The 25,952-nt window shown below is 35.0% G+C and overlaps 1 long non-coding RNA gene across 1 annotated transcript; it reads left to right on the forward strand.

Annotated features, from left to right (window-relative positions):
* The first annotated feature begins 20,247 nt into the window (after positions 1-20,247).
* LOC145686276 (uncharacterized) lies at positions 20,248-25,731 on the forward strand. Its single transcript, XR_014131575.1, has 2 exons — positions 20,248-20,403; positions 25,400-25,731. It is a non-coding gene; the product is annotated as an uncharacterized LOC145686276 (long non-coding RNA).
* Positions 25,732-25,952: the final 221 nt, after the last annotated feature.

Raw genomic sequence — 25,952 nt, forward strand, 5'->3', positions numbered from 1 at the left:
GTTGTTTCTGTATGTGTTCAATACCCTATATGTAATTACATCTTGTAATATGAAGTGCTGTGGCTCCCATAACGTAGTCAAAAATGTCTTCGCCTTTCCTGAGTTGTTTTTCGGTGAGGACTAAAACATCATTTTCAGACTAGCCATCCTGAGTGAGGAAGGATTTTTCCTGGACATTCCTCATTCATACCAACCAACACACAGGTTTTAGACTGCTTCATTCCTTTCCTTATTCCTTTCTTCCTTAAACTTTCCTCCAGTGATGACAACCTGAAACTTTAAAAAATCCCATGTTTAGAGGTAGAAATTTCCATCTTGCTCTTGAATTTCCCACCTTACACTGATTACAAAAAATTAGGGGAAAAAAGCTTATAAAATATGGAAAATTAATCTACTCTGTAACATTAATTTTCTTCAATATCAGCTAGTAGTTATCAGTTATCATTTATTCGTAAGCCTGGATCGTCTACGTTTAGGAATAGTTTTTTAAAAAAGAATTTTACTTAATTCAAAGGACGAATTAAAACTTTTGACGAAAACAATTTTATTTTGTCAGAATTTAGTATTTTCATCACATGTTTAAGTCGTTATCTTCTACTTAACCTAATTATAATAGAAAAACTTCATTCTTCGCTGAAGAATCTTCAGTCATTTCATGTGGAACGTGTACGGAGTTGGTTGTTTCGATTAATTTTTTACTTTCTTCCGTTAGTTAGTTTCTTTTTTCTTTCTAAATTCCAGAGCACAATTGAAGTGCTTAGAGGATAAATGTGTATGTTATATTTTTTGAAACGTTTCATTCTGGCGATTCATGCACGTGTTATAAGTTAATCATGCTACGTAACACATTATTTGGTTCGTCCTCGTCTGATGCAGATGTTCATAAACGATGAAGGAAGCATGTTAACAGACAACGTTGTGGAAGTTAATTTTCCCGTCATATTCAATTTGTTACATAACGCTTTTATCCTCTAAGCGCTTGAATTTACTTTCCGGTTTCCTTCTCTTTCTTTTTCTTCAGGTTACCAAATGAATATACAAAATCATTTTCGTACTAGAATACACTTTTCGGTAACAAAATTCGATAATTAAAGCTTGTTACAAGCTTATTGAATACTCAGTTTACTTCTCGACCACAGAGAATTTTGTCAGTGTTAGTGAAGTAATGGAAATTCCCACATATGCTGCCAATTTCGAGAAAAATTCCCATTATCTCTTTTCTAGAATTTAACAAAAAAAATCCCACGAATTGGTATTTTTCCCACAGGTTCGCATCACTGCTTTCTCCGGTATTTCTCACTCTTGATGGGCTTAACACTACAGGTGGCGGTAAACTCCAGAAATATGTATAAATAAATAGGTTTGAATGAGTATGGAAACAAAGTGGTTTTGGTTATCTGTTTTCCGCCATACTGAAACCGAGAAATAGTGAATTATTGACGTCTTATGTACTGATTCTAAACTAGAGTGATTTTTGTGCACTCATTACATATGCTTTTACAAATAAACACGAATAAAAGCGAAGTAAATTGGGACAATATTTCAATATTTTAAATGTAGAATGTTCGAAACACAATTATTTGAACGAAATAATTGTGCACGATTCTAAAATAACGAAGTTAATCTATGTTTGCATCTCAAATATATCTATGTTTGCATTCACACATATACACATATTTCATGCAGCCTTGTGTTTAATAACTACTGCACATAACATTTTTCGAACACTTCGTTGACTATTACCCTATGACTAAAACCTTCACACTGATGTTCATGTAATACATGAACTTAAAACCTGTTAATGCAACGAATAAATAAAACTGACGTCAAATTATAGTCTCAGTTCAGCTGCGGCATTCGTTAGTATCATTTATCACCATTGAAATTAGTGCCTTCAATTACCTCTGGGCAGGGCCGGCGCTAGCAGTTTTGCCGCCCTGGGCGGTACTTTCAAATGCCGCCCCTTTAATCCGCAAACCTTATTTTGACAGAAGACATTCAGGTATTAAGAAAAGTAAGATACTATATTTAAAAACATATATGAAAAGGAAAATTAAACAAAAAAATTTGAACTATCTCTCTCGAATGCTTACGTAATATTTAAACGACTCCATACATGTCACAATATTCAGTATGCTCGATTTCGCTATGCGTGATATACAGCAGAGCATACAGAATTTTTTTTAAATATATGCTTTAGTCCGACTAAGAATTTTAATTTTTAAGCTTATTTTATATCAAAAGGTTTTTCCAATATAGCATGAGGCAAAAAGATAATATAGTGAATCAAATATTACGGCAAAAATAAGTAATTAGCTTAAGACTTATTACGTACTAAAACACAATAGAAATACACAAATTTAACATACTTTAATTGAAAAAACTTTTCTTGCTTTGGTATGAGCAAATTCCTTTATCACATTCGCGTAGTCCAATGTTTCAGCCAATTAATGTTCCATTGATATTATCACTAGACTACTTAAATGTGTTTGAGATATGGAAAAACGTAGATAGTTTTTAATAAGCTTAGAGTAAGTTTCGAAAAATTTCTTTCTCAACTTGCCACGGTTACTGGTGAGGTAAACAAAATCATAACTGCAACACTGACATAGGGAGCAAAGTCATATTCCTTAATTAATTTTAGTCTCTTTTGGTGAACTTTTAGGCTTAATTATAGCGGTTAATAGTTTCAGTTCGTCTTTCAAATCACTGGGGTTAATATCTTTCGATTCTTCGCGTATTAAAACGCAGGCACTTTTCAGACAAAAGTTCAGGTGGCATATCGTTCAGATTACTTATATCGTAAAGAAAATCGAAATACTCGCAGTGGTGTTTAACTTGCTCAAATCTTTCTCTTAAAGCTAACACAATCACGTCTAGAAATTTGTAATAAAAATCGATCTTGTATTTTGTTATGTGGATCTTCAATAGCTTCATTCTCTGGCTCGTACTGAAATCGTCTTCTTCTTCTTTCGACTTCGAGCTTGCACTGCATTACCTGCACTGCACTGCATTAAAGTGAGGCTGCTAATGTTCCTTTAGTATGTCCCAACGTTAAACTGACGCAGAAAAAAAATCATAAACATTTCTTTAACTATATGAAAAAATGAAACGGTGGACTGAGATGTTGTGACCGCATCGTTAACGACAAAGTTTAATAAAGGAACATAGAAGGCCTGGGAATTTATTTTTGCTTTTCATATTGGAACTATTGTCACATCTTTGGCCCTTCATGTCTTCGATAAAAGTTCATTTCTTTTAGCTGTTTAATTATTACTTCTGTCAGTTCTAGACCAGTGATTTTTTTTACTGTTACGAAACCAAGGAAGTGTTCGCAAATTTTTACAAGCCATGCTATATTACTGTATGTAATTTGTACAAAACGAACTATCCTTTGCTCTATACCAGAAATATCTGGTGTACAGTCTAGCATTATAGTATAATATGTTGAAGCTCTCAACAAAAACAGTATTTTACTTTCAATTTACTTACTAAGAATTAGAATAAAATTTTTGTGGACATCTTTTCCTTATTAATGGTGGTATTTATTTTGTCCTCCCATAGTTCTTTTAATGTGTTCGACCATGAGGCTATCAAACTTGTATTGCTTAAATATAAAAACCATTATATATATAAATATATGTATTGCTGATAAGATACGATAATGAACAATTTGTAAATTGGTTAAAAACTCGCTGCTGGAACCTAAATGTCTCTAGGTGCTGTAGGCTAGAACGGCCTGTCTCAAGTGGGAGTGTATATTTTGCGTACTTGGAGTAGAGCATTAGAATATTGCTGAATAGAAAAAATATGTAAGACACTTGACAATTTTATCTACCCTAACCTAAAATCTTATCTACGTCGCTGCAAGGGAAATCTTGAACGAGATACCTGTGGCTAGTAGTTTGATAATTGGAAATGAGGGAGAATGCTCTGAATTTCCTGAGTGAGTATTTTCCTGAATTGAGTGCAGTAAGTTTAGTTACATTCTCAGGGAACACAATTTTATTTTTCCATGAGGGACTATTACGAAGCCTTATATTTTAATAGTATTCTTTTCTTTTTCAAATTTTGCCGCCCACTAGACGTGCCGCCCTGGGCGGTGGTACGGCTCGACCCCCCCTTGCGCCGGCCCTGTCTCAGGGACACTTCTTCAATTTTATTGTATGTAGTGTTCGAAGTGGAAAAAAAGTAGAGGCAGTATGTTCTATTGCGATTTTGACTCGACATACCGGCTATCTAAATGTTGAAATGCAGTGAGGGTATGTTGCCTAAAATATTGCATTTCTATTTACATAATGACTGATAACTATTGGAGAGCTTCTCTGTAGTAACGGAGGGGGGATACGAAGAGACTTTGATCCCCACAACCAACTTTCTAAAAAAAAAAAAAAAAATATCCCCTTATGTTGTATTATAGAGAATTATACACGAAAGTGCTCAACAACCAATTACCAATTTCCTGCGGGAAACTTCCGCCCCCCTCCCTCCACTCGACTGTATGACATTCCAAACACCGGGAAGGCCCGTCCTCACAGCAGACAACCCCTAAATCCACTCATGCTCAAAACACGTCATTTATATGCATTAAGGCAAGAAGACACACACACATACATAACAAAGAAACAATTCAGTATATCACATCAAAATATAAACTAGGTGAACTTCTTTTCACACCTGATTTTAAAAACAAAAGGCAGGAAAAAGATAACAAAAATGTTGGTGTTGTCAACTTAAAAATTATTTCTACATAAGAAATAAAAGTCTTTTTATGTGCAAAGCTATTCCTCAATTACAGTATATAAAAATGGATTAATTAGATATTTAGAATCTACTTCCCATGGCGGTAAGTTTTAATCGCTAAAAAACCAGAGACGGTATGCCTTCATCACTGTAAAAAAGAAGAAGAAGAAGATGAGGTATGACATACGAACGCATACCGTTTCACTTGGACAACTGATTGTATGTCATGAGCTTTGAAGTACATACAGCAAATTATTATGGAAAGGTTGAAGAATGAAAATGAACACGAAACTCAATCAACCAGGCATCAATACGAACAAGTTTTTTTTTTTTTTTTTTTTTTTTTTTTTTTTTTTTTTTTTTAATGTTTCGGCGAATGCCTTAGATAACCAAATTATCACACACTTGAGCAGTGTTTAATTTTAGATGAAAGTTGTAGAAAATTTATATTCTAAAGAGATTTGTCTTACTTTTCATTTTCTTGTAGTTTACTTTTGTGATGTCAATTTTCATGCAGCGCTATACTGATTATCGAGCACATATTCCACTTACAAGGAACCTTGTTGGGATGTCACACGAAATGTTGAACGAGACTATGGTTAATCGATTTGTGGTAGTGAACTAGAAAATCCATAGGCAGCAAAAACCCTTCATAACAATCGTTCCATACTTACGGGGGGAGTAGGGGCACTGGCAAAACAACACGCTGTGGATAGTGAGACGAAGTATGGAGCGAGTTCGAGGAAAATATGCATAGAAGCGCAGTTATACGTATACTACAATGTGACATTACAGTCGACAATATTCTGACAAATGAGGGCAGACAGTAACGACAGAGGAAGGAGCGGGTAAGCGCTAGTAAAAATGGTCATATGATTGAGGAAAACAGAGAAACAAAACGTCAGAGGAATGGTACAGTAATAATACATGGTCAAATAATCCACCACAAACTATAGAAAGCCAGTAGAAGACACTGTGAAGCAGAAATGGAAGAAAGAGAGCTATAGAGGGTATTGTCCGTAGAGTACGGACCTCCTCCCCTCGTAACGTCCGATGTGTATACGTGTAGGAATTCATTTTCATGTGTTTGTCGCACGTGGAACTGTCTGTGTATCCAATCAATATTGCTAGGATATTTCATGCCCCCTAAGGTCCTGACTTGCCGCGTGCCTTGTTGGAGGTGTACGTTCAACATGAATAAGATTAATCGAAAAGTATGACTAAAAATATAAGGTACAAAGAAATGTAGTGTAACACAATGGACTGCCCAAGATAGATGGTTATGGAGAAGTATTGGCGTGACCTTCATTCAGCAGTGGATCGACTCTGGTTGATGATGATGATGATGATGATATGAAAGTAAGACAACAATATAGGTCCCTATGTAATGCACCACAAAGCACCAAAGAAGCACAAAATACTGGAGATAAATAACACAAATGAGCACATGTACACTCATGTCCAAAATGATTGTCACATACACTGTATCTATAACTGTCTTCTTGTAAGAATATAATTTGATAATGATTTTGCAGGTTTTTTTTAATACTGGCAGTTTGTATATAATCGCGAAATGTGTATATGTGGTAAATTTCGCAGGAAAAGAATTATAAATGCAAAAATTAGAATGAGTAACGAAATGTTGCTAAATAGATAAGAAAGTTTTATTTTAGTTTTATTATTCTTATTTACTGTTCTTTTGACATGAAATTTGCCACATACATGTCTTTGACGATTATACACGTACTAACATTACAAGAAATACCGGACGAATTTGTTATCAATTTATATTCCTAGAACAACATATTTATAGATATGCGACAAGAATTTTGGACATGAGTGTACATAGCTGTGATAACGTCTACTAATAAAAAAAAAAAGGGCGTTCTGTATGTAATGTCACATTGTAGTATATGTTTAACTTCGCTCTATGCATATTTTCATCGAACTCGCTCCGTATTTCGTCTCATTATCCACAACATGTGTTGCCAGTACTGCTCTCAAACGGGTCGGGTAGGGTCAACTCGGGTCGGATCAGTCGGGTCATCTCGAGTCAGGTTACGGGTCAACTCGGGTCGGGTTGACGGATCGGATTAGTCGGGTCAGCTGGGGGGTTCTCGGGTCAGGCTACTCAGGTTGGGTTGTCGGGTCGGGTCAGTCGGGTCAGCTCAGGTCGGGTTGTCGGGTCGGATCAATCGGATCAGCTCGGGTCGGTTTATCGGGTCGGGTTATCGGGTCAGTTCATTTTGGTCAATTGAATTTAGGTTAAACTTAAACTCTGCTGGAGTCGAAAGCTGCTGTTTTTCACTAGCTGCCTAATTAAAATTAGCAATTTACAATTGATTTTATAGAAGCCATAAATCTATTTTGAACACTTGCAACTAGTGTTTTTATGGTAAATGCTTATTTTTGTAATTGTGTGTACTTTAATTTTTAAATGTGGAAGATTGATTTTTACCAATCGACTGTACGCCAATATGGAGTCTGGATTTAGAACAAAACTAGAAGTTGTTTAAGGAAGGCCAAAAGAAAGATTGGGTATGGAAGACCAAGCTCAAGCAGGGCCGCGGTAGCTCAGTGGTAGAGAATTCATCTCTGGTGCATGGTGTCCATGGTTCGATCCCAGCTTGTGCTAAGTGGGCTTTGTGGTGGAGAAACTCCGTGTAGTGGGTTTTCTCGAGGTTCTCCTGTTTCCTCCCACTTTCTCCATTCCACCATTTCATTCATTTCTCATGGTCACCATATCCCTTAGCCTCGGTGCAGAATCGAGGGACCTTAAACTGAATCTTTCATTTTATTTCACCAAGCCCAAGGACATCGATACAAGAACAAGATAAAGATTGGATATGCAAGACGAAGTGCATAGTAACCTTGCTCCTGGCCTTGTTTTGGTGATCACGAAGTAGCGATAAGCATATTTTCTTGCTTTCCGTATAGTATGAAAGACCATAATCAAAATCACACTTGGTCTTCATTTGTAGTGATGAGGCGAGCATTCTTGGCTCTTGTATAGCATGAAAGACCACCAAGACTACGAAATGCAGGACCAAGACTTGACTGTGCAAAACAAAGAATAAGACGCAGTATTGATGACCAAGACCCAGGGTGCGAATTGTTTGAATTTCATTTGTTGGGCTGAAAGTGATGAAATAAATTTGTACTTTATAATTAATTAACATACTGTATTTTTAAATTTTAAATTATAAAATTCATATTATGTATCTTCTTACTTGCAACTATATGTACTGTAAAATACGTTTTAATTACCGAGAAAGAAAAATCAAAGTGGCGCGGGTCCCGGAATCATAAGAACCTATTTTGGAATGAAAGTTGAAGAGTTGGGAAACATCACAGGCGTTTTCCCGTTTCCTCAACCCTTATCATTGTAGTTAAACGATTTTCTTTTGTCTCCGCCAAGAATCTCTTGCTACTGCCTTCCGAGAAGACCCCTGCCGTCCGAGCAGGTGAGAACACGGACCTTGAATAAAAATTTCGTCACATAGAACTAAAGCAAGAAAAAATAAATTTCTCCCACGTCGGACATTGGTATCAGTTATAAAAAGAAATAATCAAAAGTGCCAAATATTCATTAAGATACATATACAATTCCCCCGCTTGATCTAGCTAGTGGTTAACGTGTAACACTTCGGTACACGTGGTCCGGGTTTAATTCCCAATGGGAGTGCATTTTGGCGTTCACCCAGTGTCGTGACCATAGTGCTCTCAAACGGGTCGGGTTACGGATCGGGTTGTCGGGTCGGGTGAGTCGGGTCAGCTCGGGTCGGGTTGGGTCAATCAGGTCAGCTCGGGTCGGGTTGTCGGGTCAGGTCAATCGGATCGGATCACGGGTTGGGTCAATCAGATCGGATCACGGGTCGGGTTGGGTCGGTCTTCAACCCGACACGACCCGTTGAGAGGACTAGTTGCCAGTGCATCTACTTCCCCCTTGAGCACGGAACGGTTGCAATCAAGAATTTTTCCCGCCTATGCATTTTCTTGTTCACGAACACAAATCAATTGACCATAGTCTCGTTCCACATTTCGTGTGACACCAGAACAAGATCATTTGTTAGCAGGTATTTAAGTATAACAAGGCTTCAGAACAAGAGAGCCTCGTTTCCTGAAAACGCACAGAATGTCCACACAGCTCTTTCCCTTTTCAACAGTCCATACGAAAATAGTAGACGACTCTCGGTTAGAAAGAGGGAGAGAATTTGACAAATGTCTCCTTTTCCTCAGATTTCTACCAGTCTTGAATCATATTTTATGTCAATGTGTTCGCTTATAACACGCCACAATGTCAATGCTTTTCTGATCTTGGTTAAACAGTAATCACGCGTAACGAGCAACATTTGGATGGAAATCCGGAATCTGGGTTTTCTACGTCATCAACTCCAACGAAACAAGATAATGTTGTAGTTGGGGAGGGGAGCTTAAGTTGTGTAAACAAACGATAGTGTTACTGGCATTTTTAAGTATCATCGATAAGAGTGATGTCAGAAATTAAAAAAAAAAAAAAAACATTAATCAATTTGTAATACAGGTAACTGGTGTTGGGATTATTACTGTAAAACGAACGTCTGGAATAATTAATGTGAAAACTTACTAGACAGCAATTGAAAAGAAAACAAGAATTTTAGGAATGATCCAAATGTGGGTCAAAAGATTGCGATTTTGGCCAAGAATTTTAGGAATGATAAAAAAAAACACATAAAAAAGATTGTGATCTTGGTCAGGTGCCACAAATTTTCTGAACGACCCCTAAATCAAGTTTTCGTTTTATTTTATTTTATTTTATTTTATTTTTATGTATTTTTTCTTCAATAAATACATCATACTGATATAAATAATAGTTTGGGTTTGGCTACATTACACGTAGTTTTCAGAGTATGGGGTGTACAAGAAAACGTTTGATTGAATGAAATATGTTGGGTGTTTTAGATCAGGGCCCACAAAATGTTTGAACGGCACCTAAATCGAGTTTTCGTATTTTTTACGGAATAAGCACATCATACTCAACTAAGTGATAGTTTGGGTTTGGCTACATTGTATACAGTTCTCAAGATATAAGGCGCAGAAGAAAATGTTTGATTGAATGAAATATATGGGATATTTTGGATCAGAGAACACAAAATTTTTGAACGGCCACTGAATCAAATTTTCGTATTTTTTTACAGAATAAGCAAATCATAGGGTAGAAGGAGGAAATTAGGAGGTATGTTTTTTTTCAACCTTTTCTCCCTCACAGGTTTAGGTGTTATTATAGTTTTTAAGAAGTTATTGTATGTTGCAGGTTCTTCTCCACCTACTGTGGTAGTGGTAAGCTTTCGGCACCTTTACTTTTGATGCTACAACATATTTTAACTGTTGATCTGATTTCCATCCAATTACCCCCAAGGCCTAAGTTGAATAAAATAGCTTAATAAGCACAATGCACTATGAAACAAAAATGTACTCCACAAAAAACAAAGACAGCACAACATTTAAACGAATTCTGACTTTAAAAATATTCACTTAAGGCATTCCACCCCTTTACCCCCACATCATGCGTCAAATTACCCCCTGGGGGTAATTGGGTTGTACAATTTTTTACAAAATTTTAACAGCCTCACAGTGAGGATTCAAGATTGCTGCTCTGCTGCTGATGATGCTCACCATCCTTATTATGTTTTTAAACAGCAGTTAAAGGTCTGGATTAACAGATGCGCGATTTATTCTGACTCCAACCAAAATACACACAAACCTGAAACACTCTTTCAAATATGTCATTTCTCAATCAAATTAGTTGTTGGTTTTTTTGGTCATTATTGCACCCTCTCAAAATTCATCGAAGCTTCTTTTCTGATCAACATCTACCCACCCAACATTTGGGCGTAATTAAATTCCATAAAAATATACTGAAATGCAAAATATACATTTTTAAAAAGTTTTCCGCCCAATTACCCCTTCCACGCAATTACCCCCTTCTACCCTACTGAGTTAAGTGATAGTTTGGTTTGGTTGCATAATATGTGGTACTACAGATATGGGTCGTACAAGAAATGGGTTGATTGAATGAAATATATTGAAAATTTTAAATCAGGGGACACACAATTTTTGAACGACCCCTAAATCAAATTTTCGTATTGTTTACGGAATAATCACATCATACTGAGTTAAGTGATACTTTGGGTTTGGCTATATTATATGTAGTTCTTTAAACAAATACCAGATTGAAGTGTCGAATAGATTCTTGGTCTTAGAAGGTTTGAGAACACTAGTGTTGAGGATACTTTGGTTCAAATTAGAGATAGCAGTAAAATTTCAGCAAGGGAAAAGAATTGGGCACGCGGAAATATGTAGGAATAAATCATGGTTTAACAAGGAATGTATTAATCTAGCGGGTAAGGAAAAACAGGAGAGAAAGAATTGGGCACGCGGAAATGTGTAGGAATAAACCATGGTTCAACAAGCAGTGTACTAATCTAGCGGAGAAGGGAAAAGAGGAGGGAAAAAATTGGGCACGCGGAAATATGTAGGAATAAACCATGGTTCAATAAGGAATGTATTAATCTAGGGAGAAGGGAAAACAGGCGAAACTGCGTTGGGTACAAACTTCGAACCATATAATTAACAAAATTTCGTTGATATCAGATGGGAAACTTCCAAAACAAAGAAACGCGATTTCTTGACGGCTAAAATTAATGAACTTGAAGACAATGCTAACAAAAATCGACACATGTATAAGGGAACACAGAAGTAACAAAGGGTATCAACCTCGATCCTACAATTTAAAGAAAGATGACGGAACAATTTTCACTGATACAAATGGCATCTTGAAAACATGGAAAGATTTCTTTGACGATTTGCTTAACACGCAGCCAAATACTAATATTCGTGGGGAAAGGGAAAAGCACACAGCAGAACGATCACTATAGAGAAATAAAAGAAACACAAATCTCCCAGTATAGACGAAATTAAGGCTGAGTAAATTTTAGCTGGAGGCGAAAAAATATAGAACTAGATACAGAAACTCACCCTCCTTATCTGGAACAAGCAGGAATTACCACGAGATTGGAAAGAATGAACCTTTGTTCCTATTCACAAGAAAGGGACAAAGCAGATTGTAATAATCATCGAGGCATTTCTCTTGTCAACATCCTATAAAATCCTTTCAAACATTCTATTGGCAAGACTGATCCGATATTCAGATAAAATTATAGGAGATTATCAGTGCGGATTTAGACAAAATCGATAAACTATCGAGCAAATATTTACCATTTGACAAATACTTTAAACGAAATGGAAATACAATACCCCAGTACATCAATTAGTTATTGATTTAGATAGGCTTACCAATCTTTTAGGAAACAAATATTTACAACATTTTTGCAGAATTTGGAATATAGAAAAGCTAGTTACAGTAATTAACATATGTTTAAATGAATCCCGAAGTAAAGTCCGAGTAGGAACACTCTTGTTCACGAACTAACACGTCGAGAATGGTGTGATACAAGGAGATGCATTGTTGACATAATTATTCAAGTTTATTCTCGAGTATACTATAACGAAAATCAAAAATAGCAAGTAGGGCCTAGAGCTAAATGGTATTCACAGAGTTATGGCGTACGCTGATGATGTGAATCTGATAGGATATGATAGGAGAACAATAGAAAGAAATGTAGAGGCCTTATTAAACTTGCAGGTTTAGAAGTAAATGCAGAATACACTAAATACATGGTAGTTCGCTGGGATCGTAATACTGCAATTATAGATGCGTCAATAATACTTTCGATAAAGTAGATACTTTCAAGTCTAGGATCAAAATCGTATCCACGAAGAAATTAAATGTCGACTGAAAGCAGGGAATTCGTGTTATTATTCAGTTCAACATCTTTTGTCGTCGCGAATTATGTCGACGAACGTGAAGCTTAAAATATATAAAACGATAATCATGGTTGTTGTTCTCTATGGTTGCGAAAGATGGTCACCTACTTTAAGGGAAGACTGCAGACTGGCAGTATTTGAGAATAAAATCCTGAGACTAAAATTCGGACCCAAAAGGAACGGGAATGGGCAATGGCGGAAACTTCCTAACGAGGAATGTTAGGAATACATAATTTATACCCTTTAACAAACATTGTTAGATCATCAAATCTAGGAGACTCAGGGGCAGGTCATGTAGCGGGAATGGAGGAAGGTAGGAACGCTTTCAAAGTTCTGACTGGAAATCTAATAGAGAAGCGTCCATTAGGAAGACCTAGGTGCAGATGGGAGGACAATAATACGATGGATCTCGCAAAAATAGTAATATAAAGTAGAAACTGGATCCAGTTGGATAAGGATAGAAGTCATTGTAGAGGCTTTGTGAATACGGTATTGAACTTCCGGGTTCCATAGGCTATAGAATTAGTTAGTTCTTTTACGGTCAAAGTTTTGTGAAGTATAACGGAAATTGAAAAGGGATTCTTCTTTGCAAATTTCGTTCGAGTTGAATATGTTTAATGCTTGTGTTTAAAATCCAAAATATAGTTTGGCTACTACATATGTTTAAATTATAGTAATTACTTAATTCCTTAATACATGGAAGTTCTGAATTTAAGATTACTTATTATTAATTAACATATTAAACGTTCACTCACAGACTTTCGTTCGCACAAGCACACACACTCATGTATACTCGTTAAGTTCTGACCCCTTAAGCCACTATTCTACTAGTTCGAAAATATTATTACCCTTTTTTACGGTCATTTTTAATATTTCCGCGCAAAAAGCAGCTTGCGTGTGTCTCTTCACTCCTCTCCCAATTGAATAGCAAAGCATGATTAACTAAGCAAACTCAACACCATCACGACGCCGAACACGTGTTTCAGACTTTCACCGTTTCCGATTTTGACATCGCTCCTGCGTATACTATAAGTCATTATTCGGCATTTTGTATATCGCATTGTCATTTATAACAATACTTTTATTTCAACCTTTATTTGTATTTATTGTCAGAATATATTTTTCAATTATGCACAAGCTATTCAAGAAAAGGAAGAAGTATATGAAAAAAAGGATATGTAGATGTAATTTCTTTCTAATTGATATATAAGTTGCTGTTTTGTTATAACAGAAGTTAGTTGTCATAGCAACGAAGAATAAATAAGATATAATTCCGGATCCATTTTATATAAAAACTACATGCCTATTTTAAGGAGTGAAGTTATTTTAATTGTGATGTGCCATAATAAAAGGTAATATTTAAAATGCAACGTGTAAAATGTTTTATGGTGGTTTTCGTAGCCTTGATTGTATAAAACTAAAAACTAAGGACCTTCGAGTAACGACGTTCTATATATATATATATATATATATATATATATATTGGTGGTTCATCATATAACTTTATTTTGAATAAGTGTCGTTATATAACTTTGGTAGTCCTCGCCGCAGGGTTGTCGTTATACACTAACAAATCAAAGTGATAAGTAAAATATTGTTGTAACTCTTATTGAAACATTTGAATTGGGAAGGGAGCAACGAAGAAAATTTCTAACAAGTTTATTTCTTTGCAAACCGACAACACCATTGATTTAGTATTGCGCCAATACTTATACCGGGCGCCGCGTCGTTTGTTCGCCCCCTGCCCTCTAGCTACGGCTCTGATTTCCAGGAACGATTTTTGGTATTGACTCAGTATTTTCAGGTCACTCGAAATCATTTTTTAATTAAAAGATAATGAACTTGGTTTAGGGATCCTGAAATAAAGGTGATGGAAGACAATGTACAGTACTGACATCAGTAACTCAAAACACTCGATTAGCTGACTATCCACATTCATAGGCTGTATTGTCAGGAAATTTAGTAATACTAATAGTAATTTCCAACCACTGTTGTCACTACCAACAACAATAATAAAAACAGCGGTACTCATCTACTAAGTGCTTAGGCGCAATCATTCCTCAAATCTGCCAAAATAAATAATAGAGCATCCGCCTCCGTAAAAAATAAATAAATAAATATAAAGACTGTCTATACTGATTTAGATAATAGAAAGCTATTTCATTCTTTGTAAACAAAATCAACGTATATTTGTTTAAGCCTCCAACCACACTTTGGCTCTCTCAGTCGAGAATGCATTCTGTCCTATGACAATTAATTATTTTAAAATGCTATTGGTGCTAAGTTATCCTTTACAGTTAACCTTCTTAAAAGCATCATCAAGGTATATTTAAAATTCGATTGAGCCATTTTCAAGGAAAAAATTTTGTCTTTCAAAAATAACTCTTATAGGCGTAATCTGCATCCTAATACCCGCCTGTGGACATTCCAGAATAATAATAATAATAATAATAATAATAATAATAATAATAATAATAATAATAATAATAATAATAATGTTACGTTAAATCTATTACTAAAGTGACAACATTATGTCTTTATTTCACAGTTTCTTCCGTTCTTGTTTCTTCATTTACCTAATGACATTTGACATTTGGCAACAATCCGCCAAACATCGTTCCAAGAAGTGTTGGGTTGCCCTTTTGTAGTGGTGTGGGACAAAAGTCATGTTTTGAAACGGATAATACAAAATATTTTTTCCTTTCCACGTATGACTTTCTTGGTTGGTTGTTTCCCATAATTAATGTTTGTAATGTAATTACATTTGTAACGTTCTTGCAAATGCATTAACTTGTTGTGCTCCCATTCATTCATAGCAAATTCTGTAAGATCGTACAGTTTACAAGGATACAGTGGAAAAACAAAGATGAGATGAAAACGCCTCACATACAACTTCACAAAATCTGTATTTAAGATAGGTAGAATGGACAGCAGCAGCTACGGCTTTATTATTCTGTATCATTCCAGTATTCCTTTAATTAGACTGAGGGAATGGCATGATACAAATCATTAATCAAGCCAGCCGTTGCAAGATTTGAGCTTAAACGGTCCCGAATAAAATGTTCTATCACTACCCATTATACCTCATCGCATATTGCCAATTATCATAAAGAAAACTTGTCAATTTGCTCTAATAATTACGTACAAAGTAGTTTTTAAAAAATCTACTATGGATAAACATAAATAATCATTCGAGACAAATATTGCACTAGTGCTATTGAAACGTCAGATTTTACATCTTCTTGTAAACCACTTTACCGAAAGCAATTATTAGATCGACCAAGGTCACGCTACAACGTCGTAAAATTTCATACATGTTCAGAAAGCAGAATAGGGTTCCCAGCCAGCCAGAAGAAAGTGTATTGTAAACACACAAATTGTTCGTTATGGAATTAAATTGGGACATTCTGCACTAACCATGAAAAATATGAACAGTGTACTTGCACTAGGAGTACTGAATAGTCTCCATACGTTGTCGGTTTCTGAAATTTCGTGCTGGTGATACAATATTAAAAAATGAGTCCGATGGTGACCGAGTAACTGCATGTTTTGATGATTATCTAAAATACACTATGGAAACAAATCCCCAGGAAATTGTTTCTGCAATTACATTTGAGGTTGCCCTACAGTCGTTCTGTGGATCGAGAGCTCCACGAAATTAGTAAAATAAAATATTTTATTCAAGAGTTCCACATGGAATGACCAACGAAGATAACCGTCTGAGTGTGTACAGTCAGAAACAATATTACCCATGGTTGGAGGTGTAAGAAATGGTAGCTCCAACCTATACTTAATATTTTTTCTGACTGTACAACTTACTGTGTGTACAGAATAACTGCGAAGGTTTCCTGACTCGAATTGTCACTTCTGAAGAGAAATAGATCTTCTTACGACAATCGTAAAGGGGTAGGACAGTGATTGGATGGTGATGAACGTCCAAGATGGATTCCTAACGTACCCCTTCATCCTTAGAAGGTATTGTTACTGCAGGAACTCTAGTCTATGATGTAGTTGATCCATAATGTCTTTTTGGTCGGTTTGAGACCATCACTGAGTATTGTTATAACGCTGTACTCCACGAAATGCATCACAAACTTGCCCGCAATAATCTAGCAGTGGTCAATAGACATCCTGTCCACCTGTCGCACGAAAATGCACGCCAACATGTCGTTTAGAAAGCGATGCAGATTTTTCACAGGGTCCAATATCAAATATTCCTCACCCAGCGATATGTCGATTACTTCTTGCGTGGGAGGGAAAAACTGATGATCAGTCGGTTCAGCGTACTGTTGAGGATTTGATCCCATCGCAGACTTCAGGCTTGCTTCGTCATAATATTGAATCGATGAATAAGCGAGGGAAATGTGTGTGTCTGCAGTCTGAGACTAATTTGACTCAAACGGTATTACTGTTTTATTTTCATCGCCATTTTTGAAAAAAGTTCTATCGAAAAACATAAATAGTCACGGCAAGCAAATATTGGATTGATTAGATTGGGACGTTAGATTTTATACCTAGGAAGCCACTTTCCGAATGTAATTACTAGATCGAAAAAGATCACGCCACGACGTCTAAATTTGATATATGTAAGCATTGGGTCCAAAGGCAGCCATAAGGAACCGTATTGTTAATAGTATACTTCGTTCTCTTCATGTACAGGTACAAGCAAAATAATTGACGCATCTCTTTATTTATTTTTTTGAAGCAATGTCCGTTTGTTTATATGTTCGAAATTTTGGAAGATTTCCAGAGCAGGAAAGGTAAATGATAAATATATTTTTAATGTTCGTGTTCAATATTATTTTAAAATAAAGAAATTAGAAGCAAAAAAGCATTAATTTGGCCAAAATTATCAAAATTACCAACTCTATTGGAAGGGGCAGTTTTCTAGGCCAGAAGGGAATTTTGTAGTTTAATGTAGAAGTGAGACCTACACGTCAGTGATATTTACAATTAGAACAATGAAGATTCCTATCCACAAATAAAACATTTCTTCAAATATTTCTAGCATCTCTTATATCTTCAGACTTCATATAAGTAACGCAAAAAGTTAAAATTATTCATCAAAAGGGACGAATTGGAACAAGATAATAAATGAATATTATATCTTGTAGTAGAATAGATGTATAGTATGTAAGAAATCAATAGCGTAGTTACTTAGCGAAACAATGTAAAATGAATCAGTAAATGTAGTTGAACGTGGTTCAAATCTCGTATATGGATTTTTTTACGAGTATATATTTTTTTTTTTAATTTTTGTGTTATTTGTATGTAAGAATAAAAACAATACATACGTTTAATCCTCATCATGATATCAAAGTAAGAAAAAATGCCGTGCTTCCACCTTTATTAGTGTTCTTTCTTTTGTAAAGGTTTCGTAATTATTTTCTGTATACTCTATTATGCATAAGAAATTCTTTCCAGTAAATTCTTATTCTTAAAAGACGTAATGTAGGTAATTTTATCTTTTTTCACATTTCGTATTGTGTCGAAAATTACAATTGTCTCGTCTCGTGGCAATACTACTTAATTATATTGCATTATAGAATTTTCCCTTTATCTACTTGTTTCATAAAAGACTCCCCTATTAAAGGTTTGATTTTGTCTGTAAACATGTATTGATGTCAAAGTTCTATGATGCATTTAATTAAGTAGGACTCTTCGAGATGAGATAGTTATATAAATTTTGTGACGAGAGAGTATTTTGAGGAGACGAGAAGAGTAGAGATTTTATATTGTCTCGTCTCATTTCGTAGAAATATATCTCTTGTATCGTCTCGATAACGAGCGGAGACTTCCATATGAAACAAACATATAAGTTTAGAGACCAGACAGGATTTGCACGAGAACAGACGAGAAAGGCTATAATCTCTACTTGTCTTTTCTTGTTTCGTGGCAAAACTATTAAATTAGTTACCTTTGTCTTAGGAAAATTTTAAATATCAGTAACTTTCCAAAACGTTTAAATAATTGAAAAGCTAGTGAATTCCTGACACATATCGCATTTTAAACTCATGAAATGTAGTTATTTGTTTGAATGTGATCGCTATCCTCAATTGTGCTTTTGCTGACTATACTCATTGCAAAATAACGAAAAGAAAAATATAAAGTGAGCTAGTGGCAAGGCATTCCCGAAAAAAAAAATCAATTTTAAAAATCACTACAGAGCAAAAACGGTATGGTAATATATAGCAACAAACTGTTTTCTGTAATCAGTTAATTGTCGGAAGAATGCGTATCGTTTCCATATCTAACTCATCACCTAAATCGGAAATGATAGAAATCTACATTTCTGCTTTCAATTTTGAGCTAAATAGAGCGTAAATGATTAGAAATAGCGAAAAGAGTCTTTTTTTTATTTGTATCGAATTAGCATTCTAAGAATCGTCACCATCTTCTCTCTTAGTCGCGGTGAATGGAGTCCTTGGTTCGATCCCAGCTCCGGCCAAGTGAACTCTGCTGTAGACGTACACAGTGTGGTTTTCCTCGGGGTTCTCCCGTTTCTTCCCACTTTCTTCATTCCAGTATTTTATTCATTTATCATCATCATAGTCTCCTTTAGAATAGCTGGCATAAGCATGCGACGTAAAATCTAAAGATTTCATTTTATTTCTTCTCTCTTAATCTTCTATCTCAGCCAGCGTTTTGACGTTGATCACTTTCGAGTAAAAGTAGTAATAAGTAGGAAGAAGCGATAATTCTGCAATCAATTAAGCGTTCCGAAAATATTTCTATTAGGTTTCTAGGCTTTCGGAATGTATGACCATGTTACCTCATGACATAGGGTCTATGAGGGATGACTTCCCTTGGCAATCGCACTATCCGAGGAAAGGAAAGGAAGAAAGGATTGGAAAAGGGAAGAACCGGCTGGAATCTGTATTAGGTACAGTCTTGGCATTTGCTTGAGGGAATGAGGAAAAATCAGGAAAAAGTCGCTAAGAATGACTGACCTGAGTTTTTTTTACACTTTTTGACCGAGAATCGAATTCGGGACTCCTTGCAAAGCGTTAGCGACTACCTACAATGAGACACCGTCCAAAATATAAAACACATCTCCACTCTAATCTATTTACTTAAAATTTAAATAGAGAAATCTACCAATTCCTGTTTCAATATAATTGAGCGAATATTATGTCGTTAGTAACTCTTGAATATAATAAGAAAATGGTTACTGTAACAACACTATGGTTTCAAGTGAATTTTTATTGCTGAGTCGTTAAGAAAAATCAAACTTTAATTTTCACATGTTAATGTGAAGCCGTGTTAACTCTATCACTGCAACATGCTAAGCTATCCTTTCACCCTAGTTTCCTCGTTTTAGGCACCTCATGTATTGTTTTGAACCAAAGGGGAAAGACATGGCCAGTTGATTCTTGGTTTACTGGCTCTGTGTAACTGCATAATTATAATAAATAAATAAGTTATAGCTTATCTTCATTGGCATATTAAGACATGTAGATATAGACCATAGGTGACAATAAAGATAATATTAGTATTTCCTTATCACAACTACAGATTTTCTTTGAAACAAACAAATAGAAAATATCTATACATATAGAGTTTTCAAGAAATATTTGGATAAGTTAGAGAACGACCTATTTGGAAAGGAAATTTAAATGAACCAACAACTAATATGATAAGAAACAACGTCGTTAAAGAATATTTCAAATATCTTAAATGATATTTAAGTGCTTTTGGAACATATATATATAAGCAACACTTTGTGAGAAGACATTAGATAAATTCATTTCTGGTTGAATTTAAGTCACCACTACAACCATGCAGTTGTATCTGGTAAGTAAAGTTTACAAATCAACTAATATAACTTGACTTGCATTTCCTGTGCCATGCATTTTTTTTAATTATAAATGTTCAAAAAGTAAATATTCATTATACTAGATTATATTTCGCGTTTCTTGTGGTAGTCTTTTTCGTATAAATATTACGAGAGTTCCGTAACCAAAACCTATTTTCTCCAGTGGTGGATATAGGTCCAATAGTTTTCTAAGTGACAAAGATAACTTAAGATTGTTAGTCTTTTATTTTTAAAATTTTATAGTAAGCTTATAATATACCTATCATAGTCTGGGTTCTGCCTCGCCCCCCCCCCCATTTTTTAAACTTGTGTATCTACATCCGATTTTCTCACAAAATCAATTTGGGATCAATGCTTGCAACTCTCTTTCTCTGTCTGTTTCGAGTCCAAAAGGGTTTTTATTAAACAATCCCTTTTGGTTCTGCACTCAGAAAGATTTTCCGGGAGAACCGATTGTGGTTTCGGGCCAGAGACCAGTAGAACTAATTTACGCCTATAGGTTTCTTTACCAAAACTCTATTAAATTTTCTGACAAAGACTCAGTTAATTGTCACTGGATTCGTACTTATCTCGAAAAGAACATATGTAGTGGTTCGGAACCCACTTTAACGTTAAATGTCTCTAAAGCTGAATTGTCACTTTACAAGAATCAGCAATAAAACTTGAGTGAACAAACTATAATAGAGATAATACAGTATTGTTACATTTATAATCGCAAACTACAAACGGATATCACGAACAGCATTTCTTTTTAGCCACTTTAGTATATATAAACAAACGCTAGAGAATCCAACATGCTACATTTCTCCACACTGTTTCAGTTGATAAAACTAAATTTTTTAAACATTCAATTATTTCACAGTTCTTTTTGAATAGTAGCAATTTGGATCGGGATATTAAACACGAGTAAGGCACATGATTAGCTTAACTTCAATAATCTATTGTACTTTAGTAATTGGCCGTGATTAGCAGAAGAGAATTTTCTAACCAGAAAAGAGATCTCCGTTTACCGCACACTAACCTGTGTCACACAAAAAATAAACTGATTTGTTTATTTATACAGTACAGATGCAAAGCAGTAGTCCAATTATCTTAAAATTCTTTTCTCAAAAACTATGGCTACAAGTGAAAATTTGAATACAGTTTTCTGTAAATTTAAAGAGCATTACTTTTCGTATGAAAGAAAACTACTTACTTTTTCAATGTGTATTTAGAGCTATTGAAAGATAATTGTACAGGTCTTTGCAGCTTTCTGTACACATAAACATTTTTGTAGAGTAATCTAACAAGTTTTTCCTTTCAATGACTAGAAGAACCAACTGAGGAAGGAAAAATTTAGAAGTTAACGCTCAGTTTGTTAATTTTTATTTCAGGATTTTTTTTCTCCAATAAAAATATCGGAGGTATAATAGCCACTATAGCTTTAGTGATGACCTTTTGCCTTCGTCACATATCAGATTACGAGTCACAAGGGGGCTTGAAACCATGTTCCTGATCATTTTTAAGCCTTTTATTCTGTAAGGCAGGGCTAGAAGTACAGAAACTAGCAAGCTTTTTGAGTCAACACTTCCAACACAGAAGATATATAAGACGTGGAAATGCAGCCTACCTGATACCCGAATCACATTAGTACCGATAAGATTCGAAATCCACCCCCACCCCACATGTAAGGCACGCACGTTATAAGCGCAGGTGACCTCTACTAGTTAAATTTTCTTTACTAATTGGGAATATTATGTCAAAAAAAGATCGTAACGAAAGTTTTATACGTGATCATGTATTTCCAAGTGTAATTTTGTGGGTGAAATAATTGCATACTACTTACTCAATTCACAAAACCTGCATCGTTCCTACCTAATAGCCTACTCTGTGACACTAGCTCACATGATCCGGATTTCACGTTAACCAGTAGTTTCAGGTCTTACATAGCCTCGGAACTAACAAGATACATGAAAGTCAAAATAAACAAAAAAACATCACAAGTATTTCTTAAAGTGTTGTAGAGAGGGAGCGCAATGACAGACTATTAATAACGTTTTGGTTAAGACATACTCTTGTAAAATACAAATAACAATGCGTTCAGTTCTGATTATATCTGAAGGAAACCATTGAACATATGTCTACAGGTTCTTAAAAATATCAGAAATTGCTATCATTTTAGAAATATCAGCTCATAGCTGGGCTATAAAATTATTAACTTCATAATTTCTCAGAGAATAGAGCATGCGCCAGAGAGGACAAAGGCACCCCGATGCCTGAATACAAAATTGATAATACGTATATAATGATGTATGATTCCCTCTTGACTATATGATTAGAGAAGAGTGTTTAACATAGAGGACTCGGGTTTTATCTCTGGAAGAAACACTTGCACTTCTGATCCCAAATTAAGATATATACATCTAGTCTCATATATCCTCAGTGCGAAAAGGGACGCTCAGTTCCAAAATAAACAATCAAACAAAATTGGTAATATACATTTATCGATATTACTCCAGGAGTTTGTATTCTCCTTTCTAGAGACACCTATTACAATTATTATTCATCAAAAGAATCGAGAAAATCTACCAGTATTGTATCCTTGATTCAGAGTTTAATATATTTCATTTGCTATGTTTAATACATTTCGACACTAGAAACATCTATAAGATTTTCCAATTATGTTAAAGTAAAGAATCACATCAGGCCAGCACCGGATTTTTTTTGTTGGAGGGTCCAAGCTTTTGGAAGGAGACGTCCAACACTACAAGCCATTTCGTCTACGTAGTATTGAACGGGCATTATTCTGTACCAGGAAAGACGATAAGTAATTGTAAAATAACTCCACCTATAGATTTTTTAAAAGTGATAGAACTATACTGAGGAAAAACGTAGGTTACATACGTAAATCCTGTAGTTTTTGGACTTATCGCACAACCCTACGTAACATCCTGGAGCAAACGTATAACTGGAAACATATGTTTTATAAATGTTGTTACTTTCTATATAAATGTTTCGAATAAACACTTTCCGTGTGAAAGAAAAACTTTTATGTAGGCGATCGGGATCACACATACAGATAGATGTACACCAGTTGACGTATGTAATATACGTAAGGCTAAATGTCAGGCATCCTGCAGTAGTATGATGTAACATTTAAGCGGAAAGAGGGTAGTACGTTGTAGTATATAAATAAAGTGTGCCCCTTACAGATTTCCGTAGTAAACAAGGATTCCGTATATGTGTACACTATACCCCGGTCCGAATAACACATTTTTATCAGTGTGGATTGTTATTGTATAGGAAAACGAATACAGATAAAATACAAAATCAAACGTTCATCATACATCAATCATTTCCCTGCTAAGCAAGTAAGTTTTATTGACAAAATGTACAAATAAAAGTTGAGTTACGAAGTTTTCAGGGGTTGGGATTCAGACTTAGTAGACCATAGATCGAACTCGAGTCGACTCACCGACTACGCTAGTATGATTCTTTACTTAACATGAGGCTACTAAGGTTAGGAAAGAAAAAAAACAATATCTATATTTGAGTTTAACACCCAATACTGCAACTTGAAGCGTCTGACAAAAGATTTTTCTATTGTTTTAGATAAATATGTATTTTACTTGTAAGTTTTATGAGTAAGTAGATACAAAAATTATTTCTTAAAACTTATTTCACGAACCTGAAATAATCAAATATTATTTCCTCTAAGCGAATAATGATGGTATTCTTATGAAAGGCATTTTGAATTTCTGTTATAGTTTGTATGTGTGTCTGTTTCAAATACACATAAGAGAGCACGTTTGCTACAGCCAGATTCAACTGTAATGTTAATATAGTTGCCCATTATCATAAATAATTTATTTACGATTCATTTTAAATAATTACAAATACTTCATAGGAGTCACGCAAAAGAAAGAGACATTTCTACACTCTCGTTCGTTTCTTCCTCCCAATATAGTGTTTTATATGTCAAGAATGTATAGGATTTTGGACCAGTGTATTGATGTTTTCTGATGATTGCACGATTTAAAACAGAAATCTCCTCTTCTTTTCTGTCCGGTGTAGCAGCGCTGTCACAGCAATTTTATTTGAGTTGCTAAAGCTCTACATTTCGCGCAGTTCTTGAAGAAATGGCTCTCCCTCAAAAATATTACTCTCACTGATAGATACCAGTCTAGATTCACAATCTTTCTTGTTTTTATCGGGTCATAACTTTGTTCTTTATGGTCATTGGGAATACCAACTTTGGAATATATCATTCCTAAATTTAGTTTTCAGGTTCTCAAAACTCCATTTTACGGTATTACCCAACAGTTATTGATTTCTTAAGTCGGTGTATGAGTTCTTTTTTAACAGAGACACAGAATATGCTAGGCTTGATGTCAAGTCATCATATTTTTTTTTTCTCTTAACAAAATTTTTATCGTGGTGTTAGTTGTATGGTGGATGAGTAGTCTCGTTGCAGGCCCATTGATGCTCCGATTATTATTTGAATAACGTATGCGGAAGTGTGAGTGATATTATATTTACTAATAAGATTAACACAGCTTTTATTAAAAATAATACTGTACATTATCCACACCAGATATTTGAATGTACTAATACAACATTTTCCAGATGAGAGTAACAAATACTTGTATTATAGTTGATTTTTCTGCTGGTATGTGCTGAATTTTTCAATATTTTGAAGATCATTCTGACTGAGAATAGTTCATTATCTCTTATATATTTGTTTTATTGGTCTTCAATCTGTATCCTTTTATTACAACAAAATAAAAAGTCTGTACAAAATTGACTACAAAGAATGGGAAAATATGTAAAACAAAAAAAAAGAGTGTTATAATTAATATTTTCAAATGAAAATGTTTGGATGAGGTATTTCACACAAATACACACAAAAAATCATCTAATCTCAAAACAGTGCAAGGCAGATTGCAGAATGTTTTTTGTCCTCATCTTAAAATTAATTTTGTGTTTTTGTTTTAGATTTTGCTGATAATAGCACTATTCGCTTTAAGTGCTGTGACTGCATACGGTGGATATGGAGGATATGGAGGATATGGAGGATATGGAGGATATGGCCGCAGATATGGATATGGTGGATATGGTGGTGGATATGGATACGGACGTCAGTACTTTCCGTTTTGAGTCTTTCATTAATGTCACTAAAAACCATTTAGTTTGAAGTAAATTGCCAACAAAGAGAGATGGTTCTTTTCAAATTCTTTAAACAAGGAATACATTAGTGCTTCCTTCCTAAATGTCTCTTATATTTTAAAAAGTTCAGATAATAAAATAACATTTTAGTGCGAAATAAAGTTGTTTATGTATGTGCTCAATACCCTATACCGGTATGTAATTACATCTTGTAATATGAAGTGCAGTGACCCCTATAACGTAGTCATTAACGCTCTTGCCTTTCCTGAGTTCATTTTCCGCTGAGGACTACAACAGCTTTTTCAGGCCAGTCATTCTGAGTGAGCAAGGTTTTTTCCTGGACATTCCTCATTCATACCAAGCAAAGTATGAGAAAGATCCT

Source organism: Thermobia domestica, chromosome 1 (genome assembly GCF_964235325.1).
Source record: "Thermobia domestica chromosome 1, izTheDome1.hap1.1, whole genome shotgun sequence".
NCBI classification, from domain to species: Eukaryota; Metazoa; Arthropoda; class Insecta; order Zygentoma; family Lepismatidae; genus Thermobia; species Thermobia domestica.